The sequence below is a fragment of the Xyrauchen texanus genome, chromosome 22, assembly GCF_025860055.1.
Source record: "Xyrauchen texanus isolate HMW12.3.18 chromosome 22, RBS_HiC_50CHRs, whole genome shotgun sequence".
Classification (NCBI taxonomy): Eukaryota; Metazoa; Chordata; class Actinopteri; order Cypriniformes; family Catostomidae; genus Xyrauchen; species Xyrauchen texanus.
This window is the reverse complement of record NC_068297.1, coordinates 27,662,097-27,677,800: the sequence shown is the minus strand read 5'-3', so window position 1 is coordinate 27,677,800 and position 15,704 is coordinate 27,662,097.

Below are 15,704 nucleotides of genomic sequence, written 5' to 3'. Positions count from 1 at the left end.
AGGGTGATAATTGGTTTGGAGAAAAGAAGAGATGTAATCTGCAGGGAAGGCCTGTGGGATGCAGCTGATGACAGCTCCGCAGAGAGCAAAAGTAATTTGGTAAAGCTGGTGAAGGATCTCACAGCGGTGGACCGTCACACATGCGTGAGAGCCGGTGGGTCAGTGTCACCCGAGGGCACACGCGTGCATATATTCTCACACCTCGCAACTGATCTGCTTTAGATCCACTATAAAGCTGTCATCTTGCCATAAACAGACCTTTCTTTCAAGTGGGCACACTGTTTAGGATATGATGCATGTTGTGGAGTTATTTGCATGTCTGTGTGTGTGTGTGTTATAGGAAGGAGATAGAAAAAAGCGAGAAAGACAGAATAAAAGGGAGCAAATCAGCGGCAGAATGAGAGAGAATTTTTTTATTATTATTATTAGTATTTTTATATTTATGGTAGATTTTAAGTCATTGTAAAAAAATTTACTTAGCTTATTTAAAAAAAAATTATGTTGTGCCTCTTTAGAACTCCTTTATTTATTTAACTTTTTAATACATTTTCTTAAGGGTTATTTACAACAAAAGAAAAAATTATATAAAAAATAAGAAATAAAATACAAACAAAGAAAGAAAAAAGCAAAGGGAATAAAACCAGAAAATAAAACAAAAATGTAAACTTCAAAACTGTAACGTGCATGTCTATATACGTGTCAGAGGGGAGGAAAAGTGAGAAAGTGAGAATGAAAGAGGGCAGATCAGTGGGGGATAGAAAGAAAAAGAGAAGAAGAGACGGAAAGAGATCAATCTCAGCCTCAACCACACTGCGTCATATTAGAGCTTTTCCTATGAATAGACGTAGCTAGTATGGCACACACTGTTCCAGTGACTGCCAAATGCATAATATAAACCTGACTTCACTTGCTTGACCTGCATTGACACACGCTACAAATTCCATGGCAGCTGGGATTAAAGTTTGTGATTTTTGTACAAGTTTCCTATAGCTTTAACAATCCCTGTCACCAGGTGCATGTTGTTACCATGCACTCGCTCTACACAACAGAAATGTGTGCCTGTTTTACACTAATTGTAAAATTTAAAACAGTAGATGACATGATTATAGAAAGAAAAGAGAAAACAAAGACAAGGTGAAGAAAAACTTACACCGACATTTGGAAAATATGTAAACAAGCACATATTTGAATTTGAAACCTATAAAAGAAATAATGATAATTAGACACTTCTCACAATTTTAGTCATGTTTCACAATTAAAGTTTAAAGATTTGATTGACAAAAAAACTCTATTTTACATATCTCTTGATTCATAAATATGTATATTTACATACTTATACTTAAGTTACTTGTATTACTGTAAATTGTATTAAAGTAATGATGCACTCTGTGATTTTTTTCTTCTAAAGAAATTCATTCTAGTTTTGAATGTTAAAATCATGAGCACTCACATAAGATGAAGACTCCAGTCATTTAAGCAACTTTATAAAATATGTTTTAATCTACATGTAGAGGGTCACCTCGTGGGGGCAGCCATGTTAAGGCGGTTTCACACGGGACATGGACATTGTGATTATTCATGTTCAATGTGAGGGAGGCGACAGGCGGCATAACGGAGGCGGTTGAAGCGATACTGCTTTCCAAATTCGTTCATGAGAATCCTGCCATTTTGTTGTGCACGACTGCTTGTGGTGCACACAGCACGAGATAAAAATATTTAATCTCTCTGCAGCTGCCGCTTATCATTGACCAATCAGAGCTGAATTTATACACAACCAATCAAACGGAAATGTAGAGAATGCAAGCAAAGTCTGCTGCCCACTGTGTCCCATTTAAAACCACGTTTAGAATCACATGACAAGCTGAATACGTGTTATTGGACACTTTCACTCGTGGATTTAATTTACCATGGCTGACTGTCAGTAGCCTAATTGCATTGTTAACTAAAAACTATTGCATTTGAATGATGCTGCATCCACATCCCTAGATGTCAGTTTAAGTCCAAGTCGACTGTCTGTGTGCACCTTTAATATAGGATCTCTTTCAATCTTAAAGCATTCAGTATTTTTGTTTAAATTATTTTTTGATGAAAAGAGTTGATACTAGTTTTACTGAATTTACAATAACTGTGTTCTGTTTCATGGTTATCATAGTCTTTTTTGGAAGGTACAGTACTGTGCAAACATTTTAGGCACTTGTGAAACATGTAGCATAGTGAGGATGTTTTCAGAAATAGTTTTCATGTATCAATTAATATCATACAATGTCCAGGAAACATAAAAAAGCTAAATTAATATTAAGTGTGACCACACTTGTCTTTAAAACAGCACTGATTCTCCTAGGTACTCCTGGATAAAATTTTTCTTGGTTGTTGGCAGATAGGATGTTCAAAGCTTCTTGGAGAATTAACGTCTAGGTTACGTATGTAACCTCCGTTCCCCGATGGAGGGAACGAGACGTTGTGTCGGAGAAGCGACACTAGGGGTCTCTCTTATATGCGCGCCGATATATGCCTCTGATCTATGAAAAAAGGCCAATGAGAAGTTGGCAGACGGTATTTGTTCATTCAGGATTTTTCTGAGGAGCCGGAAATGGTCCGGCCACAACAGTGGCTCGGCTCAGCGATATGGCAGGGAAGACACAACGTCTCGTTCCCTCCATCGGGAACATAGGTTACATACGTAACCTAGACGTTCCCCTTCTGTCGCTCTCTCCACGTTGTGTCGGAGAAGCGACACTAGGGGTCCCATTTAAATCATGCCATGCACTGGGCCATGTACGTGAACTGCTGATACAGAAGCGAACAACGTGATGCTTGCCAACCTGGGAACGGGCCAAGCCTGGCCGGGCCTATTTTCTCTCTATGTTTCTCAGAAACATGTGACTTGAGTCGCTGCTGTCTCCAAAGGAGGAGACGACGGGTGAGTCGTGACTTGTAGTGGGAGCATACTCCGCCTTGGCGATTTATGTACGCCACCACTGCGGTGCTGTCTGACCTGACCAGGACATGTTTGCCCCGAACTAAGGGGAGAAACTTCCTCAGGGCAAAGAAAACAGTCAGCAACTCTAGGCAGTTTATGTGCCAGCGCAGCGGGGCCCCTTTCCAATGGCCCGAGGCTGCGTGCCCGTTGCACACGGCGCCCCAACCCGATCTGGAGGCGTCGGTCGTGACCAGGACGCGTCGGGACACCTGCTGCAAGGGTACTTCTGCCCGCAGAAAGCAGAGGTCTGTCCAGGGTTTGAGTGTCTGGCGGTGGTGATCATCACACGGTGCGCGCCGCGGTGCCATGCTCGTCTCGGGACTCGAGTCTGAAGCCAGTGCTGAACCTCAATGATATTACATACAAGCCTTTTAATTTAAGATTGGTCATTGAGTCATATAAACATTGTGTCATTAATTCATGTTCTTTTCACTCTATAAAAACAGCTAATTCATTACATGCAAAGTATGTGTGTACATCACATTTGGAAAAAAGACATTAGTTCAGCCAAAATAATGTTCACAAAAAACAAAACAAAAGATGACCAGTTCACAGATTCTGGAAAACATCAAACCTACACTTACACTGATATATATATCTCAACACAGATAAAAGTGAGAGATCATAAAGAATGGCCACCATATGCTATCAATTATCTGCATCCAAGAAAAAATGTGAGACAATGGCTAATTTGTACAGAGTAGACACGATTCTCAGGCGTCTATCAAAAGCCAGACCTTTCTGTTCTCCTGCCTTCACCTCAAGACTGCACTGATTTTCCTTGTCCCTCTGGCACAGCGGAGAAGTCAAACATTTACTTAACCCATCCTTCCCAATTAACTCGGCATCTCCTGTAGCCAGGTCTTCTAGCTGCTAACTTTGCAGCAAAGATTCTAGTAACCTGTAAGTAACAGTTCTGCAGTTCCATGTAAATTTTTTAATACGATACAACTGGTCAGGAGATGTTTTTGTAGTGACCAGCAAGTTACTACAAGCTAGTAACTTCCTAGTAAAGAGCATCCTGCACTGTGTAAATGTTTAACGTGGTACCAGTGCTGAGTACGTGTTTGGGAAAAAGGTTTTACTGCTTCACCCCCTATGGTTTATGCAATATTGATGTGTTAGCAATAAGAAGTGGACAAAACAACTGTAGAACCTGTAGAAACTTTGACACCACAAATACTATAATTTGTTTATAGGCCTACATAACAGGACATTTTGCAGTTGTCCAGGCTGGGTATCTTTTTGGGTATTGTTAAACGATAAATAAAGCAACCTTTGGCCTCAAAGTGTCAAAAGATGAACCCAGAGTAAGCTCTGAGAGGAACACAGAGAATGAGAAAGATTCTCCTCATATGGCTTTGACTGCCAGGTGAAAAGGTCAGTAGTAAGTCATCCAGGCGGGTGCCTGATGGGGCCATAAAAGTGCCCTGGTTCCATCGGATGAGGGGGTTTACTGAGGTGAGCAGCCTTTCATATCGCCAACAGATTAACATCTTAGAGGGGTGTCCCAGCATCCATTTTTGTTGATTCCCAAATAGCTTGTAACTCGTGCCTAAGAAACAGTTAAAATAGCATCATAAATGAACGTCCAACACCATAATAAAGAGAAAGAAGAAAAGAGGGACTCTGAAACGGAAGGCAGTCAAGTGAGGAGGAATGTAGGGACAGCGGCATGCAAAAGGATGGGGGCAAAGAACTAAAGATTTAAGACTAGTGTAGCTTGTAAACAAATTTAAATATGCCTTAATTGAAGGCACTTGAGAGCAAAGTAAAGAAACAAAGGTAGTCTGTCCAACCATTGCCCATTGTTTCAATGTTCTTTGATACTTTGGGATTGCCCAGCCAGCACTAACCCAGAGGTGGCAGGGCCATAGTCCACTCTTACTTCCCTGACTCCATGGCTGACCCTAGGGTCACCTCATTTCCTCATGCCCCTTGCCTACCCTACCATAAAAGCCTTGGACCCAACGGCAAGGCCCAGGGAGTAGAGGATAATGGGGAAGACGTGAGGAGCTCTTGGCAGTAGTTGAAGCCTAGGGGCAAAGCTGAGAAGAAAACAGAGGCCATGGAAACAAAATGAGCTCTAGATAAGGTGTGTTTTATGTCTTAATATGGATTCCCCTATCCAGAAGTTTAGGAGAGCACTTTTAGATAGACAGGGAGACAGATATGGAGAGAGTTCACAGACCTCAGAAAAGGAGGAAAGCGCTGTTTCAGCTGGCTTTGAAGCCAAGCTCCCAGTCATAAAGTCTACAAACAGAGGAACTGGGGAAAGCACAAGGGCTTTGTTAAAGGATTCAAACTCTCAGAATTCCTCTCAAATTAAACCCAGAAAGAAAAGATATACTTACAGGTGATGATATCGCTGAGTTCATCAAAAACTGCCTCTAACCTCCTGTACCCTGTTTTTATAGGACTATAGTGCCATCATGAAAGGCCAGGTGAGGGTGAAGGTAAGGCCAAAGTGGAGCTTCTATGGGTGAAATGAGCACCAGGGGGTAAATAACCTTACCATCCCCACCTGACCCCAAAACCCCAGTAAAATAGTGAACACTAAGCTCTCAGACAGGAAGGTAAATGAGAATAACGAGCAGGAGAACACCTCCTCTTTGTATTTTTATAGACAGGAGTAAAGTGTTTCAGGTCCAGGCCAAGTGCTAGGGCCTTGTCCCTCCTCAGACCCCATATGTAATAGGCCAGCATCAGGTCTGATATGGGAGAATGTGCCCCTCTGGAAGACAAGCTGATGGTTTGAGGCTTAATAATGATGGTTTTAAAAAAAAGCCCTGTGGGAAGGGCGGGAGGTTACAAGGTTGATCAAAAGGCTTGAGTTTGATGGGTTTTCCTTTAAAGGTGCAGACCAAACTTCTAAAAAGGTCTCTTAAATTCCCCTTATTAAATATAGGTGTATTTTCCTAAAGAAATGTGGACTGGGAATTGCATTATTTCATTTATGACTAGAAAAAATAAATGTCATGGTAAACAAGGTCCGATGACCTTCCTATGCAGGAAAAACATCCTGCATATACTGTGTATGCACCATTTATAGCTTTTGCAGGACTTTCTTTCTGTGATTGTACATAAGAGAATCCAGAAGACAGCATTAAAAGGAAATCTATTTTTTACAGCCAGACAGTTAATTTTAATGAGCAGGATCATAAAGATGGCAGATGTCCATTGCAATAGTACATAAAGTTAAACCACTCTAATCTAAATGCTCCAACATGGCAGAGCTGACATCTAATCAAACTCAGCGTAGAAGAGGACCAATCGTTCTTAAGATAAGACCTCCATAACCATGCTACTCATGGATATCAAGTACTACTGTGTAACGAAAGTAATCTGATTGGATTGTACATAATCTAACTCTATTGCAAGTTAAATAAAATTGATGCTTAAGTGGAATGGTGGATCTAAATGTAAAATTAATGAAATGTAAAGCTTTTGGATAACCACAGGGAAAATTTCTCTCTCAAAACGTTCTTGATTCACAGCAAACATGCATAGCGGCTTTCCACTGATTTGATGATTGTTCAGGCGAGCTAATACCGCTGTGTCCATGGCTTTAGGTGGTCCATAAAAATGAACCTTTGGAGGCAAAGAGATAAAGTCCATATAAAATGATGGAAGATGGGGCAAAGGGGAAGAGATAAAGTCGTGGCGCTTGTGACACCGCATGCTTCCAGGTCTCGGTCTAGGTTAGTACAGCTTGGGTTTCAGTGGCACCACAGGCCCACTGGACCCACTGTGTCTTGGGGTAATGAAACTGTCCAAGGGGGTACAAGAAAGAGGTTCTCCCTTAAGAGGACCTGTTGGACAAGGTTTAACCTCACAAACCTTAGGTTGGGCCTCAGATTGGCAACCTCTGGCTGACCTCTTGCAAAAACATAGAAATCTTTGTGCCTCACTTTGCCAAGACAGTTCAAGCACATATGAAATACTAACTCTGATCAGAGCAGTTTTTCAAGAAAAAGTTTTGTAATTTAGTTACTCTCATGTCATTACAAACCTACAAAAAGTTCCAAAAGCCAAATTGACTTTTTCTTCCATAAAAAAACAAAACAAAAGTATCTGAAAAATTGACGGGTTTTCTATGCACAATGAATGGGAAGTAGAGCCTTCATGCTTCCAGAAGGATGCAAAAGCTTCATAAAAGTATTAGAAAAGTGGTCAATTTGACTCATGTGCTATATTACAAATATTTTAATTCATATAACAGTTTATCTTCAGTGAGTTGAATGAAAACAGGATCAGGCTTAAACTGATTTATACTATGGAAGAAGACAAACTTATTCCTACTGGACATCACTGTGTTTTAAACATACTGTTCCAGGCATGGAAGTAATGCCTATAATGTGGTCTTTCTCTCCGTGGATCAGTTCTTTTAGAGCTGCATTGCTTCTTTACATTATTACACTTGTCACGGAGCCCCTTTCACTTTTGGCGAAAAGTTATCTGATCTGACTTTAAAAAAGAAAAACACAATATTTTTCCATGTATTTATTGATTTAGCAGATGCTTTTACCCAAAGCGACTTACAAAAAGAAGAAGAATACGACATAAGCTATTAATCTTAAGGAGACAGTAGTATGAAAATTTTTAATTGCATGAGAAAAATGCTGTCCAATACAGAGGTTACAGTGCAAAATGCATAATATGATATGTTTTTTATGACAGAGAATCTGCTTCATGGATGGTGTTGGGAAGGTAATTCCACCATCAAGGTACAGTGAAGACGAAAGTCCGGAAAAGTGATTTGGTGCCTCTCTGTTGGTATAACAAGGCACCTCTTGTTTGCAGACCGCAGGCTTCTGGTGGGAACGTAGGAATGATTGTAGGTAAGCTAGAGCAAACCCAGTGACTGTTCTGTATGCCAGCATCACAGCCTTGAACCTGATACGTGCAGCATGATCAGATTGTTTTTGAGATGCCTTTGGTGAAATTAAGTTGGTTGTCAATGGTAACCCCTAGATTTCTGACCGTTTTGGAAGATGTTATTGTAGATTAACCTAGATGAACTGTAATGTTGTGCTCTACAGCAGTGTTGGCTGGAAAGACAAGGAGCTCAGTCTTTACTAGGTTGAGTTGCAGGTGGTGTTCCTTCATCCAGGCCGAGATGTCTGGCAAACAGGCTGAGATTCGAGCAGTCACTGTGGAGTCATCGGGCTGGAAAGTCAAGTAGAGCTGTGTGTCATCAATGTAGCAGTGGTAAGAGAACCCATATGCTTCAATGATGGGTCCCAGTAATGTTGTGTATATAGAGAAGAGAAGTGGGCCAAGCACTGAACCCTGAAGTACCCCAGTATGTAGCTGATGTGACTTGGACACCTTGCATGGCCACGCTGTCTTTGTTGAGTTATTGTAGTGAATCATATAAAAAGTATACTTCTGCACAATCTCTGAGAGATGGGCCTCAAAGTTATCCATTTTAACAACAGTAACCTATAGGTAACAACTCCTCAGCTGGCATGCACCATTGTAAATAAAATCATCACATCAAAAACACACCAACGATGAGTTTTAACTAATCATTAATGCTCTTCTACCAGCTCAGTTCTTCTAGGTCAAGAATGTATGCGAACAAGTGAAATATCACAAACATTTGTTTTGGCAGAACAAAATTGTCACTGCATTTCATCATCATTTGTAGGCGAAATAAGCAACGTCTGTTCACCCAGAGAGTATAAATGATCCTTTATGGTTTTATCCGTCTGAGCCTAATATACCAATATGAGCTGGTAATATCAGATTAGGAGAGTCAGGATAGTCCTGCTAATCATTTTAACAGCTGCTTTGAAGTAAGGAAATAGCTGGCTCAGGATGGTGGAGACTCCATAGACAGCAGGAGACTGACAGGCTCTAACACAGACGGTCAGGACAGTGCAGATTGTGGTCATCAATACTCCACTCGTTGGTTCTTCAGCGTGAAACATGAGTCTCTGAATTACAACTCTCCATTTGCACTTCTCACCCCCTGCCTGGTAGGAATACGACTGCTCAAAACTAAAATGTGAAGGAGTGGGTCACAGATGCTGTGAGGCGTCTGACAGACGCTGGAGACAAATGAGTTTTCATCAGGCACTTTACTGCTTCTCTAAAATGGGTCATTTCAGCTCACTGGGGCATTTTTGTTTTATTTAGTATGTTTGTAATGTAATTCATTTGGCTGTTTGTGACACCTCCTTCCAGCAGATCTGTTTAAAACCAGCTCATAACGTGCAATGGCAGTCACATCAACAGGAGGTCACGCAGCCAGCACAAGGCCTATAAATTGTTTTTTTTTTCTAAATGCTGTTACACTTCATACGTCAAATAGATTTGTTCATTTTCTGAAGAAAAAAGAAAAAGAAAACGAATACTAACCGCAAGAATGTTAGGGTGTTGTGGGTGGTTTCCTTACTGGTCAAATTAGCCTACGCTAAAGTCTTTTTGGCCATGTTCACACAGCAGCAGAATACGGTTGCAGTCCTGTATTTTAGTGCTTAATACAGTTCTGTTCATACACAGTTTGGTTATTTACGAGAGTGACAACAGCATTTTCTAACCGAACTGACACCTGCAGGTGCAAATTTTCAGGTCTCACAACCACATTCTTGGCAAACTGTCTGGACAACTAGGTGTTAGTCACGTCATGTACAGCATGAAAGCCACTGTGCTTGATCGTGACTTTTGTGTTTCAAGTAGGGTTACTTTAACTCACGGAGACTGGGAAATAAAATGTATCGGTTAATTATGATCTGATGGATGAACTTGCACCTTGATTGGACTATTTTATTTAATAACGCTGCAGAAATTGTTTTAAGACATTCTGGTGTTATGGACGTCACAAAATCTACTTAAGTCACTGTCACTATGGTTATAGGTGTTAAAATACAAGCTTTCCATTAGCTGTTCGTTCATACAGACAGTTTTAAGCTGCTACTTTAAGTTGTTGTATGAAGAGGACATTTCAAGACTCACACCTTTGTCATTCGGTTGTCATTCCCAAACACTGACTGTGTGAATGTAGCCAATGATACTGTATTCTGTTCCCTAGATATGATTGGTTCCATCATTTAAGTAAGTCTCTGGCATTTGTTTTGTTTTTTTTTGCCATTTTATTGTCTGCCAAGCAAAAAAAATTCTGATCTTTAGAAAGGTTATATCACACCTATCTTCAATAAACTTCATGATCTGAGGTATCACTCAAGTCTGTAGCAGACATTAAAACCCCTAACAAGAAGAATGAGCAATGGCATTAGCCTTGGAATCATTTTGCCCTATTTTGGATCTCGCTTTCAACACAGGTTAACATAAAGAGTCGCTTTAAGGTAAGTAATCTGCATGTATCTGCAAGGGTAATTCACAGAGCACAAATTGCATTGTGATAGTTTGACACAATTTTTGTTGGTTTGGTTATACATAGCATATAGGCATTTTTTCAATTATTATTTAGCAAAAATAAATTCACCGATCAAGATGTACAAGCTTTTAGGTCATGTGTCCAGAATGGGCATTACAGATCGAGCTGTTGATATCATTGGTCTTTGACTGAGTACAAACAACATAAAAAGCCATAGCAGCCAGCAGAGTGAAAAGAATGGTACCCTCTATCACAACCAGTGTTGTAGTCTATACAAGTCAAGAACAAGACCAGAGTGTATTGAGACTGAGACAAGACCAAGACTTTGAGGGATTGAGACCAAATCAAGACCAAAACCACAACAGGGCGAGACCGATTCAAGACCCAGACCAGTGCGAGTCCCACACTGTATGACTCATTTACGATATAATTATTCCTCTTCATTCACCTCTTATTTTACCATATACAGTATCTCACAAAAGTGAGTACACCCCTCACATTTTTGTAAATATTTTATTATAACTTTTCATGTGACAATAATGAAGAAATGACACTTTGCTACAATGTAATGTAGTGAGTGTACAGCTTGTATAACAGTGTAAATTTGCCATTAATGTCTAAACCGCTGGCAACAAAATGGGCACACCCCTAAGTGAATGACATAATATTAGATAACATTAGACGTAATATTAGAATAGTTACCCCTTATTTATAAAATACTCAAAGTATACATAATTTGTAATTTTACATGTTGTTACCCCTTTATTCCCCAAACTTTGCATATTGTTCCCTTGTACCTACATGTAAGTAATTTATAGGTACACTATTATTACAAAAAGGTACGCTGTAAATTCTGTGTACTTACGCTTTAAATTGCGGGCTGTAATCTAAAGCGTTACCAATACATTTTGTTTCAAAGATGTCCCGGAAGAAGCAGAATGATCTGTTTTCATTCCGGTAAGCGAAGGGTCAGCACCCTTCCAAACAAGTTGCCACGTCAGAGGAAACAGTGAAGGAAACATTGGAGACAGTGGAGGTAACATTGGAGGAAACAGTGGAGGAGGCAGTGGAGGAAACAGTGCAGTAGAAACAAGGAAAAAGCAGAACATTTTAATAGAGAAGCCATCTATAGGTGTACTTTTAAAAGTGAGTGGTCAACCAAATGGCCATTTATTATCGCAGGCATCACCAGCTCCTATATTGGTGCTCTGTGTGCAATCAGGAGAATTCCTGTGCCCATCAAGGTGTTAAGATCTGAACAGATATATAAAAAGTAAGGGGCATCAAGCCAAAGAACAGGCACTTCAGTCAACAGTTTTGTGCCCAAGACACTATTGGTGGTATGACAGCAAAAGATGCCAAGGTACATTAAACATCTGAACCTCAAAAGGGTGTATGGACTGGGCTTTACTGGTTACTACACTGTTAAAAATAAAGAAAATGAATTCCTGAAACTGAGTTGTCACCAATATGGTGGGCATTTAAGGTCTTTCTCTTAAAGTAATCTTAATGATTTAAGCTGCATTGCAGGGTATTGATGTCTTGATTTCATAATAATTTTACCAATATACACTAGTAAAATATATTTCCACATCTGATGTCTTTTCATACTCAATATGTTGCTCATTCATTTGTTTCCAAACATCCCCAACTGGTGGTAGCTGAATTGCACTTTGCACTTTTTTGAACATTATAGGTTATATCAGCATAAATAATAATAAATAAAACAAACACACACACACACACACACACACACACACACACACACACACACACACACACACACACACACACACACACACACACACACACAAAAAACACTTAATATTGCATGGAATGCTTTACAGGTTTTTTGTTGCAAAAATAATTGGGTGGGAGAGAGAGGCGTTTTTTGGAGACGTTTTTTGGAGATTAACTCTTTTTGGTATAGGTCAGTGTTTCGTAACTTTTTTGCACACTTTTTACGATTAAAAAAATACATTGGCACACCACTAACCCACATAATAACCATTGTCGATAGTTTTCCTTTTAAAGAACTTGTCCATGTTTTCTGCCTGTCTTAGTAGCGTGAACACAATGTTTGAAATTCGGCTAAGCAAAAAAAGACAACATAGATATGCTGTATAATGAGGTCCCGGATGCCAAGAGTGCTAATTGGAAATTGGAAAACCAACAAATTTGTGTATTTTCCTATTTGTAGAGTTGGTTATTAAATTAATTATTGAAACGGCACAGCAAATAATTAATTTATTTATTTATTTACTGTATTTTCCGGATGTACTCTGCGTGCCCAATTATTAAGCAAGTGAGTATTCTGATCTTATCATTATTGCCATGCACTTTTTCTAACTCCAAACCATTTAAACTTGAATGCTTTTTGGATTCAATAATTTTCAGGTGGTATGTATTTGTGTACCTAGGGAGGGTGTGGCGAAAGTGATACACTTAATATCAAGGTGTGCATAATTATTAGATAGCTTCATAACCTCAAGTGAAATGGGCCAATAAAGAGATTTAAATGACACTGAAAAGTCAAATATTGTAAAATGCCTGTCAGATGGATGCAACACTCGTAAAATAGCTAAACTATTGAGGCGTGACCACCAGACAATCAAATGTTTTGTTGCGTATAGTCAACTGGGGCATAAAAAAACACATGGAGAAGAATAGGAGCAAACGAATTGCAAAAGAATTGAGAAGAATTAAACGTGAAGATACCAGGAACCCTTTATCCTCCAATGCTACCATATTCCAGAACTGCAACCTACCTGGAATGTCCAGAAGTACAGGGTGCCAAGTGCACAGAGACATGGCCAAGGTCAAGAATGCTGAAACACGACCACCACTGAATATATTCACAAGTTGAAGTGTCAAGATTGGGCAAAGAAATACACGAAGACAGATCTTTGAAAGGTTCTATGGACAGATGAAATGAGAGTGACTCTTGATGGACCAGATGGATGGGCCCGTGGCTGGATCACTAATGGACATAGGACAACATTTCGAGTCAGGCACCAGCAAGGTGGAGCAGGAGTACTGGTAAGGGCTGCTATCATTAGGGATGAGGTAGTTGGACCTTTTGAGTTGAAGATGGACTAAAACTCAACTCCCAAACCTACTGCCAGTTTCTGGAAAGTACTTTCTTCAAGCAGTGGTACAAGAAGAAATCCTCAGCATTCAAGAAGGCCATAGGCTTTATGCAGGACAATGCGCCATCACAAGCATCTAAGTACTCCACTGCTTGGTTAGCCAGCAAGGGCCTCAAAGATGCCCAAATAATGACTTAGACCCCTTACTCACCTGATTAAATCCTACTGAGAACTTGTGGGCCCTTCTCAAATTTACAGAGAGATTTACAGTGAGGGAAGACAATACACCTCTTTGAACATCATTTGGGAGGCTGTGGTTGCTGCTTCAGTGAAAGTTGATCGCAAAAAGATCAAGAAACTGACAGACTCCGTGGATGGAAGGCTCATGGCAGTTATTGAAAAGAAAGTTGGCTATATTGGTCACTAAAACACAAGTCGCACTGACAGAGGTTGGATTCAGCAGGCACAAGGATCCGGGAGCAGCCACCCAGCCTCCATTCACTGGTTCAGATGCCAAATGCGCTCTGTGAAGATTACAGTACATCAGAATCTACACATCATATATTTTGGACTTGTTTAAAACAGGAAAATTTGCTTTTAGTAATCGTATGTAACAGTTTCATGAGAGAAATGTGACAAGTAAGCCACATCTGTTCAGAATATCTGTAACTCTATGGTGTGCACAAATAAACAGATTTTAAAAATAAATTAGATAATACACAGGCAATTTAGAGATATCCCTGCATTTGTGGTCTTGACCGTTCTCAAAATAAATCCTGAGTCCTCTTTGTCTGAGACAGAGACAAGACCAAGACCTTCAAAAAGTGGTCTCGAGACCAAGACCGATCTCGAGTACTACTGTACAACACCGATCACAACTATCAGTGACAGTAGAAAACAATTATAATCATTATATAGTGATAAATTCCACACTATCTTAGTATTAACTTTTTTATTTCATTCCTGGACAGTGAAAATGTATGCCTTATTTTTTAGTGATGGGTTATATTTAGCATTAAAGCCCACAAATGAACTGATTGTATTTAGCTTTTGTTCCAGTACGTAAACTTTTCTTAGAGACTTTAAAAAATTCACTTTATGCTCAATGCAAATAGTTTTTGTGCCAAGTCTCATTCATTCCACATAAACAGGCTCATATATAATGTAACTTGGACAAGGAATGGACATTCTTGGACTAATATCCTTATTTTTATTTGATATACCAGAACGCAAGGCCATATACAGTACATACAGTCATCATTATCTTTCTTTTTATGTGATTTCAGTCTTTACTGATTACCTCAAGCACATTATTGCCGTTACTATTTATCTTACCCATCCAGAATGAATAAAACTAATGACTAATGACACCAAATTCTCCAGAGATCGGTGTTTCAGAAAAGGACTCGCACTGCTCTCTGTACACGCTGGTGAAGATGTTGGCAAAAACATGCCAGTGGTAAGCCACTAGTATAAAGCCTTTTTAATTTCCTTTCTGAACTACAAATAGTAGTGCCTTGGAGTTATTTGGAAATGGCTTTAGATTTTCCCTTTGAAATGAAACATGCCACAAGCCAATATGTTCTATTAAAATTGTTTAACTGAAATTGCAAGTAGTTACTGTCTGGCCACTGATCTGATTGGTGTATCAGCTTCCTAAGCACAGATAGTAACAGTGAGATATGTGCGTGCAGTTTACTCCATCGGGGCAGGCAGCCAGGCAGAGTAGGATTAAGAGATCACTGGAGCACAGCTGAGCGGCGTGCTGCTTTACTGGGCCGGTTCGGCTCTCGGGCCTCAGAGCTTTGAGCCCTGCTGTTTAAAGGCTGGTTGAAGGATTCCATGAAGACTGCACCAGGGTTCACCCAGCAGTCGGGGGTGGAAGCTTGTGAGCTCCTCTCACACTGTCACCTAGTCCTGACAGGGCAGGACGTCATCTGTCACTGCCCTCGTCAAACAGCCCCTTCCAGCCCCCCTGAGAGAAGCTCCCTTTCAAGCGTGCTGGGATCTGACGAAGGTTGTGTCATCATAGCGACCGCCATGAGGTAACCCCAGGTATTTTTAATCACCTACTGGTGGGGGGAACGTAGATAAGCATGTGTGTGGAGTGACGGCCAAAGAGTCAAGCTGTAGATCACTCAACGTGGACAGACATGGCGACACAGGCTTTTTTTATTTTAATTATTTTATTTTACTACTGTGCCTTCTTGCAAAAGGCTACTTTTGAATTCAGCTATTTTAAGAACAGCGGAGTTCAAAAATCTCAGTCTATATTGAAAGATCTGGGATT